The sequence below is a fragment of the Crocuta crocuta genome, unplaced genomic scaffold (genome assembly GCF_008692635.1).
Source record: "Crocuta crocuta isolate KB4526 unplaced genomic scaffold, BGI_CrCroc_1.0 scaffold15, whole genome shotgun sequence".
NCBI lineage: Eukaryota > Metazoa > Chordata > Mammalia > Carnivora > Hyaenidae > Crocuta > Crocuta crocuta.
In genome coordinates this window covers 3,998,160-4,022,661 of record NW_027530508.1, presented here as the reverse complement: position 1 = coordinate 4,022,661, position 24,502 = coordinate 3,998,160, and the positions used below count along the sequence as shown (strand labels likewise).

General features: G+C 42.3%; 1 protein-coding gene and 1 long non-coding RNA gene across 5 annotated transcripts in view; one reads left to right on the top strand and one right to left on the bottom strand.

Annotated features, from left to right (window-relative positions):
- The window catches only part of CSNK2A1 (casein kinase 2 alpha 1), a 50,757-nt gene extending 27,801 nt beyond the window's left edge, over window positions 1-22,956 (bottom strand). For 2 of the 4 annotated variants that reach the window (XM_077767026.1, XM_077767030.1), the window contains exon 1: window positions 22,835-22,956. The gene's annotated coding sequence lies outside the window, so the exon portion shown is untranslated. Of the gene's footprint in view, window positions 1-7,532; window positions 7,585-21,856; window positions 21,985-22,834 lie in introns of those variants that run through there. The other 2 variants (XM_077767028.1, XM_077767027.1) reach the window with 2 other exon arrangements.
- Window positions 22,957-23,012: 56 nt separating this feature from the next.
- Window positions 23,013-23,898, top strand: LOC144233928 (uncharacterized). The gene is made up of 2 exons (XR_013335807.1): window positions 23,013-23,082; window positions 23,186-23,898. It is a non-coding gene; the product is annotated as an uncharacterized LOC144233928 (long non-coding RNA).
- Window positions 23,899-24,502: the final 604 nt, after the last annotated feature.

Here is a 24,502-nt window from a genome sequence, read left to right as displayed (position 1 = left end):
TCCCATGACCCTGGGATCATGACCTGCGCCAAAATCAAAATCACCCAGGCGCTTCTCAGCAATCCTTTTATATCTGATTTGGAGAACGCTAGAGAACACTCTACTCGACCATTACTATGTGTGCCTTAAAAATAATTATTAACACGGGGCGCCTGGGTGGATCAGTCAGTTGAGCGTCTGACTTTGGCTCAGGTCATGATCTTGCGGTTCGTGGGTTTGAGCCCTGCGTCGGGTTCTGTGCTGACAGCTAGCTCAGAGCCTAGAGGCTGTTTCGGATTCTCTGTCTCCCTCTCTCTCTGACCCTCCCCTGCTCACGCTGTGTGTGTGTCTCTCTCTCTCTCAGAAATAAATAAATAAATAAATAAATAAAACATTTAAAAAAATTATTAACACATAACCACTGCAATTCAGATCTCATTCTCTTCCTTTCTCCACTCATACAAATAACTTCTACTACCGAGGCCACAGAGCAAAATGCCTAGAAAGGACAAATAAATAGCGGGTGTAGATCTATCAAAGTGTAACTGGAGCTTCTTAAAGAAAGAAACCCAGATTTTTGCAGGTAATTTTCCTGTTTTCAGTAATGGTGGGCTACATTATTTGGGTCAATCTTCCCACTGAGAACAGCTAAAGAGAACGGATTAAACACACACACAAAACTCTCTCACACACATATAAACACATTTTCGTTTTCTCTCTCTTAATAAAACAGATAAACAATTACAGCCTGCAGTGAAGAGAAAACGAGAACCTAGAGAAGCAAGCAAACCCAAAGGGTCTTTGTTGATCCCTGAAAATTAGAATTTTGTTCTGACAGAAACCAAAGCACAGGGCCCTCAACAAGGGTGAGAGTCTAATAGGAGACCTTCTAATAAGCTGACTTCAGAGGATTAAAACCTTAGGGTGAGAGTGAATGGGAAGTGGAAGATCCAGGAAAGAAATACAACTCTATGGAGAGAGTATCAGATAAAAAAACTTGTGTTAAGGTGGTTCCTGGACCTGTAATGTCCAGCAATCTGACATGAGCAAGCTCTCTGTGGGAAAAAAGTACCCTGCTATTGTAGGCCTACAAATAATTTTTCAAATATAACATTCAGCCTGTAAACAAAGATAACTCTATACTGAAGGAAAACACTACAAGGATTAAGAACTGGCAGGAAAAAAAAATGAGAAAAGTCTTACAGAGACTTCTGACCTTATCAAACTCAAACTCAAACAACCATGTTGTTCTCACAGTTTGATGATGAGTTTGAGCCCACATCAGGCTTTGCACGGAATACATGAAGCCTTTAGATTCTCTGCCTCCATCCTGCTTGCATGTTCTCTCTCTCTCAAACATTAAAAAAAGTTTTTTTAGTAATTAAAAAAAATAACCATGTTGATTATGCTTACAGAAATAGGAGATAAGCTTCAGAATACTAGCAAGGAACTGGATACTCTAGAAAGTAACAGATTTCAAAAAGTGAGAAGAACAAAATAGAACGTTTAGGAAGAAATAAAAAATAACAAATGAATTGACTTAAGAATAGATTCAACAAAGTTGAAGACAAAACTAAGGAATTGGAAAATAGGCTAGTAATTATCCACAATGTAGCAGAAAAGCCAAAACTATGGAAAAGCAGGAAAGGAATAATACTGTGAAATGGTTTGATATACTTTTGATCAGTACCAGAAGAAAAGGAGAAAATGGGACAGGGCAAAGACAATATTTGAAAGAGGTATAATAGCTGAAAATTTCCCAGGAGCAATCAGACACAACCACATTCCAGAAGCCAAAAAATTCCAAAGAAGATAAAAAACAAAACAAAAAACTGAACATACAATAATAAAACAGTAGAAACGACAAAGACAAATCTGAAAAGCAGAGAAGTTAGATTACATTCAAAGAAGCAACAGCTGAACAGCTGATTTCCCAAAAGCAACAATGAGGCATAAGACGGTTTAATACTGTCAATGTGCTAAGGAAAAAAACCCTGCCAAATTCAAATTCTACATCCAGCAAAGATCTCTATAGAAAGAAGATAAGAGGCGCCCAGGTGGCTAAGTTGGTTAAGCATCTGACTTTGGCTCAGGTCACTATCTCACAGTCCATCTTAAGTTCAAGCCCTGTATCAGGCTCTATGCCGACAGCTCAGAGCCTGAAGCCTGCTTCAGATTCTGTGGTTCCCTGCCGACAGCTCAGAGCCTGAAGCCTGCTTCAGATTCTGTGGTTCCCTGCCGACAGCTCAGAGCCTGAAGCCTGCTTCAGATTCTGTGGTTCCCTCTCTCTATGCCTCTCCTGTGCTCGTGCTGTCTCTCTCGCTCTCAAAAATAAAATTAAAAGACATTAAAACTTTTTTTTAAAAAAAGAAAGAAGATAAAAAATAATAGCCCCGGGGCGCCTGGGTGGCTCGGTTGAGCATCTGATTTCGGCTCAAATCATGATCTCAAAGATCAAGAGTTCTAGCCACGCATTGGGCTCTGTGCTAACAGCCCAGAGCCTGGAGCTTGCTTTGGATTCTGAGTCCCCCTTTCTCTCTGCCCCTCCCTGGCTCACACTCTTCTCTCTCTCTCTCTCAAAATTAAACATTAAAAACAAAAATTTTTTAAATGATCCCATTTGGAAAGTTTGTGTTGAAAGAGAATAAAAAAGAGAGAAACTATGGAAAAGTTCAAGCAACCATTGATATTAATATTAGACTTTGGTCAATTATGGCTCCAAGTTATAATACCTACAATGGTACGTACTCATAGAACAAAAATACCATGTATTTCAAAACTAGAAAGAAGGGGGAAATGGAATGATGGAAAGAACCAAAAAGATAAAAGAAAAAACCCCAGAACACAAACAGTGAAAGAAAAGTTAAACTGAAATATGACTAATTATATTCAATATAAATGAAATAAATTATCCAGATAAAAATAGACTGTCAGACTAATAAAAAAAAAATCCAAATGAACTAAAATAACCAAAACAGTTTTGGGAAAGAAAATAAAGCTGGAGGAATCACACTATTTAATTTTACGTTATTTACTACAAAGCTACAGTTATTAAAACAGTGTGGTACTGACAAAGGCATAAAACAGTGGAAGAGAATGGAAAGTGCAGAAATAGATCCGTACAAATATGGCCAACTGATTTTTGACACTGGCACAAAAGCAGTTCACTAGGAAAAGGGTAATTTTTCTGTAAAAGGTTTTAGAACATTTGCACATCCATATGCAAAACCATGAACTTCGCTCTAAACCTCACACACCTCATAAAAAACAATTCAGAATGGAGGCACCTGAGTGGTTCAGCTGGGTGAGCGTCCGACTTCAGCTTGGCTCAGGTCATGATCTCATGGTTTGGTTCGTTGAGTTGGAGTCCCAGGTAGGGCTTTGTGATGATAACGCAGAGCCCGCTTCAGATCCTCTGTCTCCCTCCCTCTCTGTCCCTCCCCTGTTCGTGGGCACATGCTCTCTCTCTCAAAAATAAACGTTAAAAATAATTCATAATAGATGGTGGATCTAAATATAAAATGTAACATTTTCAAACCTTTAGAAGAAAATCTTGTGACCCAGGGGCCAAGAATTAGAATTAGGCTGAGGTCTTAAAACAGAATAGCAAAAGCACAACCCATAAAAATAAAAATTGATAAACTGGACTTTATTAACATTAAAGTATTTCTCCTCTGAGAGACATTGTTAAGAGAATGAAGAAATAAGCCAGATAGGGAAAATATATTTGCAAATTGCATACATGATAAAGGATTTAGATGTACAATATATGAAGAACTCAACAGTAAGAAAACAACCCAACTAACAAACAAGCAAAAGATCTAAAAGGACATTTTGCAAAAGATCTATGGATAAACATAGGAAAAGATGCACAATATTGTTAGTCATTAGGGAGAGAAATGAACATAAAAATGAAGTAATACACTACAGATCTACTAAAATGGTTCAAACAAAAAACTAAAAAACTGAGAATACCAAAAGCCGGTGAGGATGAAGCATAACAGAAACTAATTCATTCCTGATGGGAATGCAACACAGTATACAGCCATCTAGGAAAACAGTTTGGTTGTTTCTTATATAATTAAACACCATACAACCAGCATTCCCACTCTTAGGTATATTATTCAAGTGAAGTGAAAACGAATGCTCACACAAAAACCTATAGGTGAAAAGCTGAAAGCAGCTTTATTCATAATTGTGAAAACAGTGAAACAACCAAGATGTCTAACAGGTGAATAGATAAACAATAGTGGTACAAGGACACAATGCAAAACTACTGATTTGAGCAACATGGATGAATCTTAAATTTATTTTTCTAAGTGAAGAAACCAAATCCAAAAAGCTACATAATATATATTTCCATTTATAGTACATTCTAGAAAAGGCAAGCCATAAAGACAGAACAGAGGGGTGACTGCCCCAAGCAATGAAACTGTTCCTATAATACTGCAGAGGTGGATTTATTGCTCTAAGCATTGTCAAAACCCACTGAACTGCACACCACAAAAGAGGGACTATTACTGAATGCAAATTCCTAACTCTGTCCACTGAGAGCACCTAGAATCAGTGTCAACAAGTAGCAATGACAGTAACACGCCCAAATCTTAGGTTTCTCAGTAATTTTCTCCAATAAAAGGAATGACAGCTCCTTGCAGAAATGGCTGATTCAAGAATGGGTCAGGAAAAAGCCTGGCAAATCTTGTAGTCGAAGGGACAGGAGAGGCAATCTGAAAGAGCGTCATTGCCAAAGCTTGAATGATGGAACGATGGAATTCAACTGTAACCCTAAAGAGTAAAATAAATATGCTTGGGTCCACGCTAGATAAATAATTAAATAAATTATGAAAATCTTCCCTACATAAGAATTCCAACTTACATATACATTCAGAAAGAAACAGAAAGTCACCATTAGGAACAGCAACAGTAACTACTGTAGCCAAGATCCACTGACAGATGCTAAACCTGGTGAGCAAAACTTTGAGGAGAAATAGGATTATCTGCATAGCCTCTAAGTATCTCCTCATTAATTACTCTGGTGGTTTTAACACAGTCCACAAATTATTTGGTATGCCTCCCTCAAGGGAGTGGAATTTAATGTTTCTTCCCTTGGGGCACCTGGGTGGCTCAGTTGGTTAAGCGTCTGACTTCGGTTCAGGTCATGATCTCACAGTTCGTGGGTTCAAGCCCTGCATCGGGCTCTGTGCTGTCAGGTAGCTCAGAGCCTGGAGCCTGTTTCAGATTCTGTGTTGTCCTCGCACTCTGCCCCTCCCATGCTCACTTCTCTCTCTCTCAGAAATAAAATAAAAAAACATTAAAAAATATTTTTAATGTTCCTCCCCTTGAAGTTGGGTTGGACTTAGAAAAGACCTTCTAATGAAGAAGTATGTAGAGGGAGAAATAACTTGAGTGGAGAAACCTGGTCGACACAACATGAACATCACTCAAGATGAATTAAGTTAGCATCATACAACCCTGACGCAATGTGATAAGAAAGACAAGTCGCCTCAGTGGTATTCTTCTCAAAAATTCAAAACCACAATCTAATCATGAGAAAGCATCAGTCAAACATAGACTGAAGGACATTCTACAGGCATACCAGTCTTCTCCAAAAGTGTCAGTCTTGAAAATCAAGAAAGACTGAAAAACTGTCACAGACTGGAAAAGACTAAGGAGACACGATGACTAAGTGTAATATGGTATCCTGGATTGGATCCTGGACAGAAAAAGCACATAGCTGGTAAAATCCAAATAAAGCCCAGTTTAGTTAACCGTATTGTATTGTTGTTAAATTTTTAAAAGTTTACTTATTATGTATTTTGAGTTTGCATGCCAAAGCAGGGGAGGGGCAGAGAGAGAGGGAGAGACAGAGTCCCAAAGCACCATGGAGCTTGACACAGGGCTCGATCTCCCGAACCATGAGATCATGATCTCAGCCAAAAATCAAGAGTTGGACACTTAACCGACTAAGCCACCCAGGTTCCCCTTGCTGTGAATGTCTTAGTTTTAATAAAGTATCACAGTTATGTGAAATGTTAACACTAGGGGGAACTGGCAACTCTTCTGTAAATCTAGAATTATTTCAAAATTTAAAAAGTTAAATACTGACAATACTTGATGTTGGAAAGGATGTGGAACAACCACTATCAGACATGCTGATGGGAATACAAATGGTATAGCTGTTCTGGAAAACAATTTGGAAGTTTCTTAGTTAAAATTACATTTTTCACATGACTCAGCAATCCAATCCCACTCATAGATATTTACCCTAGATAAATAAAAACTTATGTTCATAAAAGCCCATACATATACATTTACAGCAGCTCTATTCATAATCACCAAAAATGTTAACTAAATTGATAAACTGGTCCATCCATACGATGGACCAGTAATGGAAAGGAACTAACCATTGATACAACTTCAATGAAACTCAAAAGCAACATGTTGTGTAAAAAAAAAAAAGTCAGTTTCAAAATATTATACCTTGTTTGATTCCATTTATGTAGCATTCCTTTTGAAAAATTGTTTCTAAGTTTTTAAAATGTTTATTTATTTTTAATGGAGACAGAGCACAGACAGGGAGAGGCAGAGGGAAGAGACACAGAATCTGAAGTCGGCTCCAGGCTCTGTGCAGCTGGACATGGGGCTCAAACTCATGAACCATGAGATCATTACTGGCCAAAGTCGGACGCTTAACCACTGACCCACACAGACACCCACATTTATATAACATTCCTGAAAAGATAAAACTATAGTAACTGAGAACAGAATAGTGGCTGCCAGATATTAGGGCTGGGTGGCAGGGCATGACTACTGAGGGTGTACCAGGGAAGTGACAGAATTGCTCTATGTCTTGGTTGTGATGGTGGTTAGTTACCTGAATCTCTGTGTGTGTTAAAATCCACGGAAACTGTATGCACAGAAAGGAATCTATTTTACTTATATTAATTTTAAAAATAAAAAATTTTTAGTGGGGAAAGTATCATATGCTGTATACTAACACATGATTTAACACAGCATTGAAATGAACAACTTTATGCCAGTAAATCTGAAATTCTAGAGGAAAAAGACTTCCTAAAACTAACACAAGAAGAAATGAAAACCCCAAATAGTCTCATAACCAGTTTAACCTGTAGGTGGATATCAGTTTGCAACCTCTGTTCTAACGTCTTTTCACTATAGTTTAACATTGCCAACACTTAAAAAGTTAAAAACTTTAAGAAAAAAATTTTTTTTAATGTTTTATTTATTTCTAGGAGAGAGAGAGAGAGACAGCGTGAGCAGGGGAGGGTCAGAGAGAGAGGGAGTCACAGACTGAAACAGGCTCCAGGCTCTGAGCTGGCAGTCAGCACAGAGCCCGACGCGGGGCTCGAACCCACGAACCGCGAGATCATGACCTAAGCAAAAGTCGGACGCTTAACCGACTAAGCCACCCAGGCGCCCCTAAAAACTTTTAAAATGTTAAGCAAATGCGTAATGAACACGCTTTTTCCTCCTTCTCTGTGACTTTAATTTTATGACCTCCAATAATGCTGGCTAGGAGGAACTCTACTCACCATGACTTCAAGGATCAGCCAAGTTTCTATCCATGATGAAGCCTTTCCACGCCTGTCCCAAACAAGTCAAATGTTCCTCTATTAGACCAAAGCACCCCCATATACTCACTATACTATCACATTTTGTTTATGCAATTCTCTCTCCTCAACAGATTATAAACCCAAGGACCTAAACCATAATTTATTTCTCTTGGTATACGCCCTATATTTATCAAAGCACCTAGCATGGTAATGTATTCCATACATGTTTGACAGACTGAATATTAAGACAATAATAGACAATATTTTGTCAAAAATCAACCTTGCTTGCATATGGACTTGCTCATGCTCAAAGTCAAAGAAATGTTTGGCTGTACGATAAATATTTGATCTGTAGCTAATTTTATATTTTAAATGTTCATTTATTTATTTTGAGAGAGAGGAAGTGAGAGCGTGTGAGTGGAGAGGCAGAGAAAGAGAGCGAGAATCCCAAGCAGGCCCCAAGCTGCCAACACAGAGCCTGCCATGGGCTGATCCCATGAACCGTGACATCATGACTTGAGCCGAAAAAAGGATCCAGAAACTTAACCGACTGAGCCACCCAGGCACCCCTGCAGCTCATTTTAAAGATGCTCTTTAGTCTTACATGTAAATCACATCCATCACCAACACCAAAGGTAATACTATTATTTCTCACAGAGATACGAAACCAGTCAATATGTGTGAGAGATGTTTCTTTGGAGCCACAAGCATTTAGGAGGTTGTGTGACTTACCCATGTGATGAGAACAGTGCCTGACAATCTGTGACAGAGCCACAGAAATAGTTATTAAAATAGTTACTACTACAAGACATAAATCTTGGATCTACAAGGCACCATGAGGTTACAGAAAGAATGAGAACACTGGAACCACTAAGACTAACATGACCTTGGATCGGTCATTTAACATACCTAATTACAGGGAAGAAGGTGCAGAATATAAGAAAGAACACTGGCTAGCTTCCGCTAAAGATGTATGATGCCTATGGAAGGTTAGTCGCTGCTTCTTACAATTTATATTTGTCACTTGGACCTAGTAAGTCCAAGACCTAGGTAATATCTTCCCCATTTTACAAAAGGCAAGTCAGAGTAATTTCTATAAGGTCGCAGAGAGGTGGGGATTTATTGTCTAGATGCAGAGCCTACTCATTCTGTTCTACAGGAAACAATGTCCCATTTGGCTTACATAGCATTTTTTTCTCTCCATGTTAAAAACTTACGTAAAATCCACATGACAAAATTCACCATTTTAAAGGGCACAATTCAGTGGTTTTTAGTATATTCACAACTAGCAACCATCACTACTATCTGACTGCAGAACATCTCTATCACATCAAAAAGAAACCCAATACCCATAGCAGTCATTCCTAACCACCACCCTGCCCCCAACGGATCTGTTTTCTATCTCTGTGGATTTGCCTATCCTGCACATTTCATATAAACGGAATCAATCATATAATGTGATCTTATGTGTCTGGCTTCTTTCATTTAGTATGTTTTCCAGATTCATCCATGTTGTAGTTTCTGTCACAGTAGTTCATTACTTTTCATGGCTAAATCCACCGTATGGAAACATTATTTTGTTCATCCATCCATCAGCTGATAGACCTTTGGGTTGTTTCCTCTTTTTGGCCACTATGTACAATGCTGCTATGAACATTCATGTACAAGTTTTTCACACAGTGTTTTTAAAAAGCAATTAGCTATTAATCAAGCTGAATTATGTGTTAAAATTTTTCATTATAGATACTTAAGTGTGACAGCTGTCAGCATGTGTGCGCGTGCATACACACACACACGCACACCTGACTTTCAGTTTCTCAAAAGAAGGAACACAGAAAGGTAGGTATGTCTGTCTGATAATAATTCTGTATTCCTGCACTGATAAAATCACTTGGCTCGGCTAAGCTGTGTTACCCAACAATGGGCTCTAAACCCACCCACTGGAGATACCATAGGTAAACCTGGACAACTCTATTCATTTATCTTACCGGTCTGATTCCTGTAGGTATTTGAGTTAGCAATCCCTGCTCTATACTAAATACATGTATAAGATTAGAATATTAATTAATGCTACATATTTTACAAAAGTAATGGGGGGGAGAATATAAGCAAAGAAAGTGTTCAGCATTATACATGCAATGGTAAACACATTTAGGTTCTCAATTTCAGACCATTTAGAATTCCAATTTACAAGGTGACTTTTGCCAATTAAGAAATGCAGAACTGCGACGCCTGGGTGGCTCAGTTGGTTCAGCATCCAACTTCAGCTCAGGTCATGATATGACCCCGCATCAGGTGCTCTGCTGACAGCTTAGAGCCTGGAGCCTGCTTTTAATTCTGTGTCTCCTCCCCTCTCTCTGCCCCACCACCCCCCAAGACTCTCCCTCTCCCTCTCAAAAATAAACATTAAAAAAGAAAAAAAGAAATACAGAACCAAACACGTATTTACAGAAAAATTCTAATGGTTGAGGCCCTTCCTCTGCACTCCAACAGCACTCTTTGCTCATCCAGCACTGCCACTGAATGCACCTGTTTTTTTAGATAAACGAAACTCCAAGGGCAGAGAATAGTGCTTCTATATCCTCAGGAGTCTAACACTGAAGTTGATATAGGGTCTAGAAGTATTTGTTGAAAGTCTAATACTGTGACAAATGATAAATCGGGTAAACTGGTTACAGTAATAAAAGTAATGAAAAGAGGAAAGTGTTGTTTGGGCTACATAAATTATGGCATTGGAAATGGATTCCATCAATGAGATCAGAGGTAAATGAAACTCCCTAAAAGTATAAACAAAATAGCATGTACAGGTACATTTTTGTGAAGAAAAGGTCTGTAGCTTCTATTACAGGCCTAGAGGAATCTGTAAACCCTAGCAGAATTAATAATTTCTGAGTTAGCGGCCCTTGGTGGCTCAGTGGGTTGAGCATCCCCACTCTTGATTTCGGCTCAGGTCATGGTCTCATGGTTCATGACATCAAGCTCCAAGTTGGGCTCTGTGCTATCAGCTTGTGAGTCTCTCTCTCTGCCCCTCCCCTGCACACTGCCTCTCAAATAAATAAATAAAGCTTAAAAATAAAATCAGAGTTAGATAAAAGGTAATGTTCACTTTTAACATTGTAAAATATCCATTTTAAAAGGTTAACTTGATAATTTTTATAAATACTAAACAATTAAATTTCTCAAACTAAGTACAGTATATCTATCTCATTCTTTCCTGAAGGGAGAGAGGAAGACAATGTATCCTAGGCTTCAATTTATGTTCTAGCAGAAGACCTAAGCTTGACGAATGATTAACAAAATGTCAGTTTCAGAAAAGACCAGGTGGTATTCAGAGTCAGTCAGGTGAGGACAACAGTTTAAAGCAAGGACACTTTAGTTTTGCTTCACTGTATAAAAAAGTAAGAACCTGAATTTAAAAATTTTGTTTTAATGTTTACTTATTTTTGAGATAGAGAGAGAGAGAGAGAGAGAGAGAGAGAGCGCGCCAGCGAGCGCTCGTGCACCAGCCAGTAGGGGAGGGGCAGACAGAGAGAGAATCTGAAGCTGGCTCCAGGCTCTGAGCTGTCAGCACAGAGTCCAAAGTGTGGCTTGAACCCACAAATCATGAGATCATGACCTGAGCTGAAGTCAGTCAGAAGCTTAACTGAGCCACTCACACACCCCAGAACCTGAATTTCTTTACAAATGTCTAAACTTGAATCCTTTATGGTTGTTCATTCATTCAGAGAGAGAGAGGGAGAGCTCGATCACGCCAGTAGGAGAGGGGCAGAGGGAGGAAGAGGGAGAGAATCCCAAGCAGGCTATCAGCACAGAGCCCAAGACGGGGCCAGAACCCACAGAACACATGAACCATGAGCTCATGACCTGAGAGCCAAAACCAACAGTCAGATGCTTAACAGGCTGAGCCACCCAGGTGTCCCTGACTTTTAAAAGTGTATCTCTTCAATTGTATGTGGAAAGAGAATTACTTCAGGTCTGAGAGATACTTTAAAAGGGTCTTTTCTAAATTTAAAGCCAAGATTATCTTAAGATTGGTGGCCTTTTGCATCTTAAAACTGTTGAAAACCTCAATTACCAAACTTTCTAAATCGGTGCTTACTGCCTTTTTAAAAGTCAAAACACCAAGAGAAAGTAGTATTTGTCCCACACACTGAGATGAGTGATCAAGACTTTTGGACCTAAAGTCATTGGCTTGGATGTCCTCTAGCCCAAACAAATAACCAGAGGCCGAGGGGCCCAGTACCTTGGCTGAAAAATCCAAGTTTAAATAACATATAGAGCTCACAAGCTGAAACTGTCAAAATCCGTGCAATAAGCTGAAAAAAACTATTTTGTAACTCGCCTTGTTTCAAGGGATATTCATATGACCATCTTTTCCAACCTCTTAGTCCAGATATACCATTAATGAACAATGACTTCTTCTGAGAGACCATCTGTTTGTATGTAGGTCACTGGCACAAAAAAACAAAAACAAACACAAACTAAACATCCTAATATGAGTCACCTGGCTGGATCAATCAGAAATGCAACCCTTGAACTCAGAGTCGTGAGTTTGAGCCCCATACCAGCTGCAGAGATTACTAAGATAAAATAAAGCCTCATAACCCTAACTTGGAAGAATAAGCCAAAATAAACAAGCGAAAAGGTTAATGGTAAACATGAATGTAAGATTAAATGAAGTTACCTTTCCCTCTCCACTTCATGATTCTACTTTCTTATCTCAAGGTCATGGACAATATTCTCTCACACCTATCAAGCTAATACCATAAGTAGTGGTGTTTTGTTTTTTAAATTGGGGGGAAATATACAGGTCAAAGGTTAACAATGAGCTCCTTGACAGTGCCCTTAACCCACTCTGACCTTCAAATCCTAGAACTCCAAGTACGCACTGAATAAGCAGGAAAACTACCTGCTCAAAGCCAACAGCCTAAGCTGCTTCTGGCCCTGTTAAGGATCCAAATTTGGAATATAAATATTCACAATAATACTTGATAACTCACTAAGTTATTGCTTACATAAACCTGCAGGATATTTAAGACATTGCAATCCTAACACAGTGCGGGGCCCTCCTGTCTTTATTCCCGTCTACAAAATTTACAACATTTCTGTTTTAAAAGGCAATACACTCAAGCTTTCCCATAAAGGAAACCAGCAAACATGGAATAACAAAAAACATTAGCATTTGGGCTCTCTGTGTGAATTTCATTTCTCTACCTTTAAGCCAGAAAAGGAATCAAAGTGTCAATGTTACATAAATAACATAGCAACAGTGGGAGGTCTTCCAATGAAGGGAAGTATAAGAAAACCCAAGCAGTTTGACTTACTTGAATTAAGGCAGCTCTACCTCAAACATTTGACAGAAGTCTGAATCCAGCACTGTCTTCAATAATACAGAATATAGCAAATGACAGGCAAAGAAGTCTTCATCCGTGTATCATTTTACTAGGCAACACAATCAAAGTAAAGCCACAATCTGAAACTTCGTTCCACTGGCCACAACCCTCTAGAACCCAAAGACAGAAAACTTCATTTGAGATCTAAAGTATAATCCAGCATTTATGTATGCAATAAGAACTACTGCTTTCCACCAGAATGCCTCTTATAAGCATGGGGGGAGATGTTAACTCCCATTTTAGAAATAAACAGGTTCGGGGACGCCTGGGGGGGCTCAGTCCGTTAAGCATCTGACTTTGGCTCAGGTCACGATCTCGTGATTTGTGAGTTTGAGCCCCGCATAGGGCTCTCTGCTGTCAGCACAGAGCCCGCTTTGGATCCTCTGTCCCCCCCTTTCTCTGCCCCTCCTCTGCTTCTGCTCTCTCTGTCAAAAATAATTAAACATTAAGGGGAGGAAAAAAAACAAGTTCAGAGGTTAAATGACCTGCCAAAGATGAAAAGATTACTAGGTGAAGGAGGCCAGATTTTACTCCTAATCTGTTAAGGATTCAAAGCCTAAATAGATTACTTTCACTAATTCAACGCTATTTCCCCTAATTCTGCACACTGATTTAGTAACAGCTTACCATACATACTACAATGAAAAGGGTTGCTTTAAATTTGGAGACAAGATGAAGGGTGGGAGATGTGAGTTTTAACAATAAGGAGCCTTCATTAATTCTCTTATCTGAACGGGATGGTCACCACACCACAATGGAACAAAAATCAGATTTTAAAAGATGGAAGGGGCACCTGGGTGGCTCAGTCAGGTGTCCAATTCTTGATTTTGGCTCAGGTCATGATTTCAGGTTGTGGGATGGAGCCCTGGGTCAGGCTCTCCACTGAGTGTGAAGCCTGCTGAAGGTCTTAAGATTCTTTCCCTCTCTGGCTCGAAGATGGAAGAGAGCCATCTCCAAAGCAGATGGCTATTTATATTCAGTCGATATAGTCATAAATACATAGAATGACTTATGTACTTTAAAGTACTGATAAAGATAGGTTCCTGCTCTGCCTACAGAGTATCTGGTTTAAAAATACAGAGCAAACAAGAAAGTTGGTCGATTATACCTGAGAGACTAGGACATAGAGAAAATGTGAATACAGGAAAAACTTCTCCAAACATATGCCTGACACAGAATACAGACACACAATACAGAAGTACAAGTAAATTGTGATCAAACGACTGGGGAATGAGACCTCTGATCCAGGTCCACAAGGCTATAGGTGAGCAAACCTTGAACTTTCCCTGAGTATGAGTTGGGCAGATTCACTTCTCTATCTGGAAGAGAACCCTAGATTCAGCAAGACTAGATAACTACCCTGGCAGTGTACACCGTACTTGAGCAACTGAGGTAATCAACACGGGGTGTAACTTACATACTCGATCCACCCCTGAATAGCAATTCATTACCTCACTCACCCAGCAGGACATACCAGAAACAGGAACTACAGGTCAAAAGGCCTCTTTAAAAAATAAGAACTGGTAGCAGAAAATGAAAATAAAAGAGTAACAGCACTGCAATGAACACACTGTCTTCACTGACAGCAAAGAGAGAGAACTCTTATTAGTCAGGCATCCAGTATTTTATAAAATAACTCTTCATTCTCACAGTGACTCTGAGAAAACATGAGCTGGTGCTTTAGGTTATTAATCCTCACAAGAACACTCTGAGGTAAGTACTACTAACCCCCATTTTACACAGATGAAAAAAACTTGAGGGTTAATAAACTGCCCAAGGTAGTTGCTATCCCAATTGGAGAAAGGGCAAAATCCAATTTTGAGAGGTTAAGTAACCTCCAAATTTGGTCATCTCACTCCAAAGATGGAGTTCTTTCTAATATCCTGGTGCCTCCCTCCCTCTCGGCAATCTGAGTTAAAGAATTCCATTAAGAATGAGAAATTCTCAATCACCCCCCCACCCAGATTTCTGTCTATATCTAAGACACAAAGCCAATTAAGAGTTTTCATAAGAAAAGATTTCAGAAAGCTACTACCTTCTGGAATGATATATGCATTATCACAAAATGTCATTCAATTGTAAGTCTGGGGACAAGGACAATCTAGAAATCCTTAGGGGCACCTGAGTGGTTCAGTCAGTTAAGCGTCCAACTTCGGCTTAGGTCATGATCTCACGGTTTGTGAGTTGGAGCCCTGTACTGGGCATGCTGCTCTCAGTGCAAAGCCCACTTGGGAATATCTGTCCTCATCTCTCTCTGCTGTGCCCTCTCCCCCCACTCTCACATGCTCTCTCTCAAACATAAACATTAAAAAAAAGTCTTAGGGGCACCTGGATGGCTCAGTCCGCTAAGCATCTGACTTTGGCTCTGGTCATGATCTGTTTTTGTGTGTGTTTTTTAAATGTTTTATTTATATCTCTGAGACAAGAGAGAGACAGCGTGAGCAGAGGAGGGTAAGAGAGAGAGGGAGATACAGAATCCGAAACAGGCTCCAGGCTCTGAGCTGGCTGTCAGCACAGAGCCCGACATGGGGCTCAAACTCACGAACCGTGAGATCATGACCTGTGGCCGAAGTCAGACGCTTAACCGACTGAGCCACCCAGGTGCCCCATCTCACTGATTTTGGGTTCAAGCCCTACATCAGGCTCTGTGCTGACAGCTTGAAGCCTGGAGCCTGCTTCAGATTCTGTCTCCCTCTCTCTCTGCCCCTCCCTCGCTCACACACTCTCTCTCAAAAATAAATAAAACATTAAAACACATTTTAAATTTTAGAAATCTTTATAATAGCCCTACCAGACAGGCAGTAGGCATTCAGGATCTGCCGAACAAGTAACACCTTTTGACTGGTTATGAATTCAATAGCCTAAAAGGACTATTCTGTACTTTCTGATATGACATAATTCAATTTTTTAGGAAAATAATTTACCCATTCATTTTTCACAGGGTTGCTTTCTAAAAATTTATAGAACATTAATGAGATAGCTAAATTGAGAAATGCCCATTAATGCATTAGTCATAACTTCAGAAAAATTCCAAGTGTTCACTTTTCCAAGGAGATTAAAATGTTTCAGCTAATAAAAACCTGTCAGAAAAATCCACAAGACCAAAAAGTATAAAAGGAAAAGAAAAAAACGGAGCCAATATAAGGGCATTCAAGATGTGACACATATAAATTATAAAAGATTATTCTCAGTGTACCTTGGTATTTAATGCTAAAACCCTCACTTCAGATAACCCAGTATCTTCTATGCAAGAAAACACTATCACCACTAATGTAAAAAAAGCTTGCCCACCATAGCAACTGTTGCTAAGTAGGCTTCTCATGTCTAAAGCTGAATGACACAGAATTTGTAGAAACCAATGAAATATCACTCTTAGCATGGTTCTGTGAATGCTTTCACCTTAAACTTTTAAAAAGACTCAATCCTTGATTTCTATGTGGGGGGAAAAGTGTATCTGGTCAACAACTCGGTCTGTTGAAATCTATCCCAGAGCATATGAAATATTTAAGAAAAACTACCAATTGTCTATAAACCAATAGCGTTTGTTACAATGACAGCAATTCTTTTCCCTTAATCCTGAAGGAATTTATTTGTCCGAAAAGCTAGGTGGCTCAGATTTCTATTAAAAAATAACTAAATGAGGGGCGCCTGGGTGGCTTAGTCGGTTAAGCGTCTGACTTTCACTTGGGTCATGATCTCGCGGTTCGTGGGTTTGAGCCCCGCGTCGGGCTCTGTGCTGACTGCCAGCTCAGAGCCTGGAGCCTGTTTCAGTCTGTGACTCCCTCTCTCTCTGACCCTCCCCTGTTCACGCTGTCTCTCTCTCTCTCTCTCCTAGAAATTAAAAAAAAAAAAATTTAAAAAAAAATGATATACCACTTTTGAAATTATCCATCTTAGGAGTTCAAAAAAAAAATTAGGTGTACACACACACTAAGACTCTCGGGAAACAAACCTGGCTCAGGTCACTCAATGAATGGTAACAGACCTAGGATCAAATCGAGTTTCTCATTTTAAAAAAAAGAAGATTTTATTTTTAAGCATACTATACCCAATGTGGGGCTCGAACTCACAACCCTGAGATGAAAAGCTGCACGCTCCACTGACTGAGCCAGTCAGGCACCTTAACCAGTTTCTCATTTTAAATCAAGTATCACAAACATTATTATTACCTTAAAGTGCTAAATAAGACCTTACACCTAATCCAGTGCTAAATTCCACCAGTTCTGATTCTAAATTTATACAAATCGACTGGATTATGCAGAAGTTGTCATACAGTTGCCAAAACAATGATCATAAATGTTACAACAGTTAACATCTATGGGGCACTTCACATGGTAGGTACTGTGTTAAATGTGTTACACTCCCTATCTCAATTCTCACAATGACTCCACAAGAAAGGTGAGGCAGAGAGAGAATCTGTCCCAAGGTAAAACCTAGAAAAAAGGGCAAGGCGGGGGAGGGGGGGGCACAAGGAATATAGTTCAAAAGCCACGAATCCCCACCGCCTGGACCAAGATTCTAGGCCAGTTCTAGGGCTGATACTAGGTTGAGTTACTTAACCCTCATGTGGCCCAATTTCCTTTACTCTAAACCCAAAAGTCAATCACGTAATCTTAAAAGTCCTTCATACACTGAAATGTTCTAATTTTGTAATCATCTTTCTATTCAGGTAACTAAACTGAAAAGAAGTGGTCTCCTTCCCTGCATCCTCTGAAGTCCGCACTAAAGTGGACAGTCTACATTTTATGAATCTAATCAATAGGATACTGTTGTGAAACAAAAACAAACAGCCTTTCTTAAAAGTTAGAACTCCACACTGCAATTTTAATTCCCAAATCTGACGCTTAACTTCAAATGACAACAGCAGGGAGAAAAGACCTTACAACTTTGGGTTGTGGTGGGAGGTGTAAAAAGAACAGACCACTGTATATAGGTGGTTATCAAATCACAAAGAAAGATCACCCATTCCCATCTCCTCTAAAAAATTGGAAATAAGTCTTCAAAAGGCTGGAATATAAACTTATTGCTTTATTTAACCAATAAAAATTAATGAAGAAATTATGTCATTTATTCAAGACATTTTATATGCAAGGAAAAGCCACCAATTTATAGAAATCCTACCAAAATGGCCTAGAGCTCTAGAATCCACATTTTTCAATACTAGTCATCTAGGCAATTCAAATTGCATTTAAGGACAATAACAGGATATTTAAACACTAAGGAAAAGGCACAGGTTCCACTCAACACAATTACTGTGAAGTCTTCTAGAACCAAATCACTTTGCAGAATAACCTTTGCTACTTCTGTTCTTTACCAAACAATCCCCCTGAAATTTTTATTTTTTAATTAAAAAATTTGTTTTGTTTTATTTATTTCTGAGAGAGAGAGAGAGAGAGAGAGAGAGAGAGAGAAAGACAGCATGAGCAGGGGAGGGTCAGAGATAGAGGGAGATACAGAAACTGAAACAGGCTCCAGGCTCCGAGCTGTCAGCACAGAGCCTGATGCGGGGCTTGAACCCACGAACCATGAGATCATGACTTGAGCTGAAGTCAGACGCTTAACTGGCTGAGCCACCCAGGCACCCCTGAAATTTTTAAATAAAATCAGCAAAGGCCCTCTATTAGTTTTCTGCTGCTGCTGTAACAAATTGCCACAAACATAAAACAACCCAAATGTATCATCTCACAGTTTCTACAGGCCAGAAGTCAGGTGCGCAGCTGGATCTTCTGCTTAGGGTCTCCCGACACCAATCAATCAATCAATCAATCAATCAATAAAATCAAGATGTCCACCTTGCTCTGTTCCTTGCTGGAAACTTGGGGCAGGGGCAGCAATCTGCTTCCAAGCTCATTTAGACTGCTGCCTTAGTTTAGTTTCTTGTGGTTGCATGAGTGAGGCCCCCATTTCCTTGCTAGCTGTCAGCAGGGACTGTCCACATGCTTTCCACGAGGTCCGCTCCGATGATGGCAGGATGAGTGCCTCTCATGTTTCAAATCTCTGACTTCTGACCCATCTCTCTATTTTCAGCTGGAGAAAGTTCTCTGCCTTCATATTAGGTTGGCCCCACTCAGAAAATCCAGGATAATCTTCCTATCTTAAGATACTTAAACCATAATTACATTTGCAAAGTCCCTTTTGCCACATAATGTTAACATATTCAGATTCCAGGGATTAGAGTATAGACATCTTGGGGGAGGGCAGGGTGTCATTTCATCTACCACCGCCCACCCTCTGACCTCCAAAGATTCCTATCCCTCCCAAATGCAAAATACATCCATCCCATCCTACATTCCACTACAGCATTAACGCAAAGTCCAAAAATCTCACCTAAAAGTCATCAATTAAAAAGTCCCAAATCTCATCATCTAAATCAGGTGTGGATGAAGCTCTGCCTATAATACATTAAGAACAACTCCTGGGGCCCAATTCCTGAGAACAAAAAACAAGCGACCTGCTCCTAATACGCAAGGGTGGGACAGGCATAGGGCAACAGTTAATAGGATTTCTAGTCCAAAAAAAGGAAGATGAAGAGAAAACAGATCCATTGGTCCAAAGCAGTTTCAAAATCTGAGCAAACTCCATTCCATTTCAAAGTCAGAGAAAAATCCTCTGGAGCTTTCAGCTCCACCTCTCTGGGCTCTTGGCCCCACCCTCTGAGTCACCCACATTTTAACAAAAAGCAGCATACTCACACCTGAGTTTTACCAGCCTGTTTCCTGCCTAGAATCTGGGNTAATAGACCCCTTTAACTTTCATACTGTGTCTTTCAACCCAAGCTGGCATCGTTTCTGATAGTATAAAATCCTCAAGGACCTCACATAAATTTAACGGGTATCATTCTGTTAGCCAGACTCCTATCCACGAACACACGGGGCTCCACCTTCAACATTGTGCTTGGAAATCTCTGCTGGATAGCCAGGTTTATCACTTACCAGTTCAGTTCTCTTTCCCCCCTCTCCACAGGATACAATTATAAACTTCCCTGCCACTATGTAACAAGGATTCTCTTTCCTCCAGTTTCTAATGCCTACTTCATTTCCACCAGAGTCAACATTGGTATTTCTACAGTCTGTTCTAGGCCTTTTCTTTTTTGTTTCAAATGTTTTTATTTCTTTCTGACAGAGAGAGGGACAGCGTGAGCAGGGGAGGGGCAGAGAGAGAGGGAGACACAGATCTGAAGCAGGCTCCAGGCTCTAAGCTAGCTGTCAGCACAGATCCCGATACGGGGCTCGAACCCACGAACCGTGAGATCATGATCTGAGCCAAAGTTGGGAGCTTAACCCGACTGAGCCACCCGGGTGCCCCTGTTCTAGGCCTTTTCTATCCTGCTCTTCAAAATTTTCTGGCCTTCATCCACTTCCGTATTTCTAGGTAACAGTACCCCACTCCCGGTACCAAGTCTATACAACTTTCTACCGCTGCCATGACAAACTGCCACAAACAGGAGTGGCTTAAAACAATAGAAATTTATTGTCTCAAGTCCGAAGTGTCTGTAGGTCACAAGTCGGAAGGCCTTTGGCTAAGTCTTCTGCTCAGGGCACAAGGCCAAAATCAAGGTATATTCCTCGCTGGACAGGCTAGGGGAAGAATCCACTTCCAAGCTCATTCAGGCTGTTGGTCAAATCAGTTTCTGGTGGTTGTAGGACTGAGGTCATTCCCCTGTTGGCTGTCAGCTGGGGCTGGTCTCCGCTACTAGAGCTGCCCACATTCCTTCTCATGCTTTCCCTGCAGGCCCCCTCTAGCAACAGCAAACGGAGTCCCTCTCATGATTGGAACATCTGTTTTCACCCTTCTGCCCGAACTCTCTGGACTCCCAGGTGGAGTCAAGTTCTCTGCTTTGAAGGGCTCCTGCCAGTAGATTGGACCCATCCACGAAATGCAGAATAACTTCCTATTTTTAAGATTCTTAACTCTCAGTAGATCAGCAAAGTCCCTTTTACCGTGTAACATATTTACAGATTCTGGGAATTAGGGTGCGGACATCTTTTGGGGGGAGGGTATCCTTCTGCCTACCCGAAACCCAAACCCTAAGTAAGGCTTTAAACCCCGTTCCTGAAGAAAATTTCCCTTTTCCAACGGAGTGTGTGAAGTAAAGGTGTCTGTTCAGGGACAGTGACAACAGTACAACCGAATGCTCACCCTGTAACAGTGGCTAGGCAACAGCAGAACTAAAAATACACTGTGGGAAAGAAGCTGCCACTTGTTTCATCTCCAGCCAGCAAGGCAACAAACCCATTACACAGAAACTAACCTAACGTTCCCCTGCAGCGTGTGCTCCTCTTCTCTACTGAATTCCGTTCAAGAGTACATAACCAGGCATGTCGGGTTCTCTTTTTTTAAACATAAGTTGCCCCAGGGTGACCTGACTTTGTAATCGGTTGATAAATCAATCCAAGCAAACTTCACATCTTTTCTTTCTTCGAACCATGCACCCTCCCCCAATAGCAAATGAAAGTCAATTATTTCAAAGTCACAGGAGGATATGCGTGCCCAGATAAATCAGCAGTTGATTTTTTATTTTTAATGACACCAGGGAGACCTAGTATTGGGCCTGATCTTTCACAGCCCCACTGAGCCAGTTAAGTCCACTAACTTACAACAGAACGGAACACTGCAGCAAGAAGTCTTGCCCACCTTTAGATTCTCGACCACACATCTTAGGTAGAACAGAGGGCCCCTAAATATACCAGCTCGTCCCTTTAATCTAGCAAGCACTCACGACCTGCCAGGCCGGGTGGTAAGCACTGGCCACAAATTATCTTCTTTACTGCTTCCCCATAAATGTACGAACTAGGAAAGACTATCGCCCCCACTTTACAGATAGGAAAACCAAGGCTGACGGAGGTTAGGGCACCCAGCTAGGCAGTAAGGGCGCTGATATCTAAGAACCCGGGCACTCTGGTTCCTTACCACTGCTCAGATGTAACGCAGTCTCCTAGCTCCTTACAAGCTCCTGCCTTTCCAGTTTTCACGTCCTCTCGCCATGCCCCCTTCTCTGCGAACTCAGCCGTTTAAAGGTGACCAAGTCTTCCCAAGCTAATTCGCCACCTCCTTTCCAGAACTCTTCCCTTCCCACGATAGCAAGAGTCAAGAAGCGACTTCTTCCCACCCTGACTTCGCTTTCCAAAAACAAACTACGGAAGCTCCACCCCATCACCTGCTCAGACTAGAAATGTTCCAACGCTGCAAAATCACCAACACCAACAACACAGAAAATAAAAGTCGTACTCTTCCAAAAGGTCGCAAACTAGTATGTATACCGTTGGCCAACCCTTCATTCTACATACTTCTCTTCCACCCAGGCGCCCAACTAACCCTGAACTCCCCAACTCCACCCATTCCGCCCCACTTCGTGGTCCCTTCCCCCTTTCTCCCCAGCGACCTCGCCCGGGGTTCCCTCCTCTGTGCACCCCAGTCTGCAGGTGGGAAGCCCAACCCGGCCCAGAGGGACCCTCACAAGGCCCCCCACTCCAGCTGCTCCGCTTCGCGGGAGGGTTCACCCCACCCTACCCATCAGGCACCACTCCCCTAGGCACCCTCCCCCTGCATCCCCCTGTGGCCCCNCCTCCGGCGACCCCCTCCTCCAAGTTGCCCCTAGTCCCCGCCCCAGTCCAGCCCTCTCCCCCGCAATAAGCAGGACTCCTGAGAGCCAGTTCCCACCCTCACATCAGCCTCTGCCCGGCAAGCCTCGCTCGCGGTCCTCAAGGGTGGCCCCAGGCCTCCCCGATGGGCTGCAGGGGCCTCGGCTGGTGTGTGTAGGGGGGGGAAGGGGAAGGCGACGGGCCGTTCGGGAGTCCGCTGGGAGCGCGAGGGGCCGCCGCGAGCCGTTGTCCCATCCTGGGCCCACCTCCGTACCCCGACGACCTCGCCTGGCGGCTCCCACGGTACCTGTGATGGAAGCGGCAGCGGCGGCGGCCGCTCTCCCCTCTCCTCACACAGACAATATGGCGGCGGCGGAGGAGGAGACACACGGCTCGGCCGCCAGCCGCAGGGACCAAAGCGAGGCTGCAGCCGCCGCTGCCGGAAGCGGAAACCCCCTTCCTACCAGGAGGCGGGGCGGGACCGCTTCCGACCCCGCCCCCCGCGGAAGCTGGCTGAGTGCGGCCATGCTGGGACGTGCTAAGGTCTCCCTGCAGGTGCAGTTCCGGGCTGGGGGGATGGGGGGCCGCAAAATGGGAGAAATTGTCGGTATAAAGCATAACAAAGAGATTTACAGTAATGAAGCGCCTTTTGTTTCAGCACTTGTTGAGAACCGACGAGAGAAAGGAGACTAAATTCCCGGACATGTACAGTTGGTTTGCCCCAAGCTAAGATGGCGGTCCCTATGTTTCCCTCACTTCACCCAGATGACGAGTCGCACCAGTGGACCAGCCAGCCGGCCTTTCTTGAAGCATGCGCGACCTGCGGAGCTGTAGAGCAAAGCATTGTGGGAGTTGAAGTCGGCTACTCCGACCCCTCGTCTAGGGTTAGGGTTCCAGCAGCACGTTTTCTCTGCTCAAACTTTTGAGTTCGCGACAAACGAACGAAAGTTGCACCCTCGGAGGGGTGTGACGCAGGAGTGGAAGGAGGGACGACCCCAGCCCTGTAGAGACTGAGACCCTATTCCTGCTTCCTGCAGAAGACCTATTTAGAACTACCCATCTAGAAAAAAAGTATTTTCTGCCTTGAGGCTGCCACCCCTCGTGCCCCCGCCCGCCTGGGCAACTTCCTCTAAAGCAGCGACAGAGCACTTTCTATCTTGCAGGCCTGATCACGGCGTCTTCTTGGATTAAAATCTTCCCGGGCTCCCCTTTGTGCATCGAAGATAGCCCGAGTTCTCTTGACATCCAGATTCCTGCATAAATTGGACAGCCCCAACTCCCCCCTTTTTTGACACCGTTTCCCTTTCTAGCCGCCTTTTCTGCACCCAAATTTCTGACGCGTCCACCCGCTAAAACGGCAAACGATTCCGATCTTATCTGTGTTGCCTCTTTTGTCTTTGCACTGGCGGTTACTTGCGTTACTGTCACTTCCTGAACTGGCTAATCAAATTAACTCGGGTCCTTTCTTCTGGGGATCAGTCCCTCCCCTGACCTTCCCCAGACGTCGGAGCCGTCGTCACTCTGCAGCTTGACAGGTCCCTAGCCTGTCTCCTCCATCAGACTGTGAGCCACCGGTGGACAAGGCTGGGTCTGATGATCACTGCCCTCTGCCCAGGCCCTGCTAAACACTGGTGTGTTACAGAGAGGAATTCAAGTGTTAGCCTCACCTCTGGTGGGGCAGAGGTGTGAGGGCTGGAACAAGGGTGAGGAGCTGGGTTATTTTCGTACCAGCCGTTATCCCTGAGCTGCCTCAGAATAGTCACCTGGCCCAGGAACGGGCCTTCCCACCCCCCTCCATCCCTCTTTTCGCAGTTTGTCAGCCTCCTGGCACCTCTGTTCCCAAAGAGACGATCTCCTCCCCTATAGGATGGGGGTGGCTACAGCTGCAGACATACAGCAATGGCCTCAAGGAGGTGGCCAGACAGGCGTGCAGCATTTGACCCAGAGGGCTGGGCATCACAGTAATGGCTTCTGG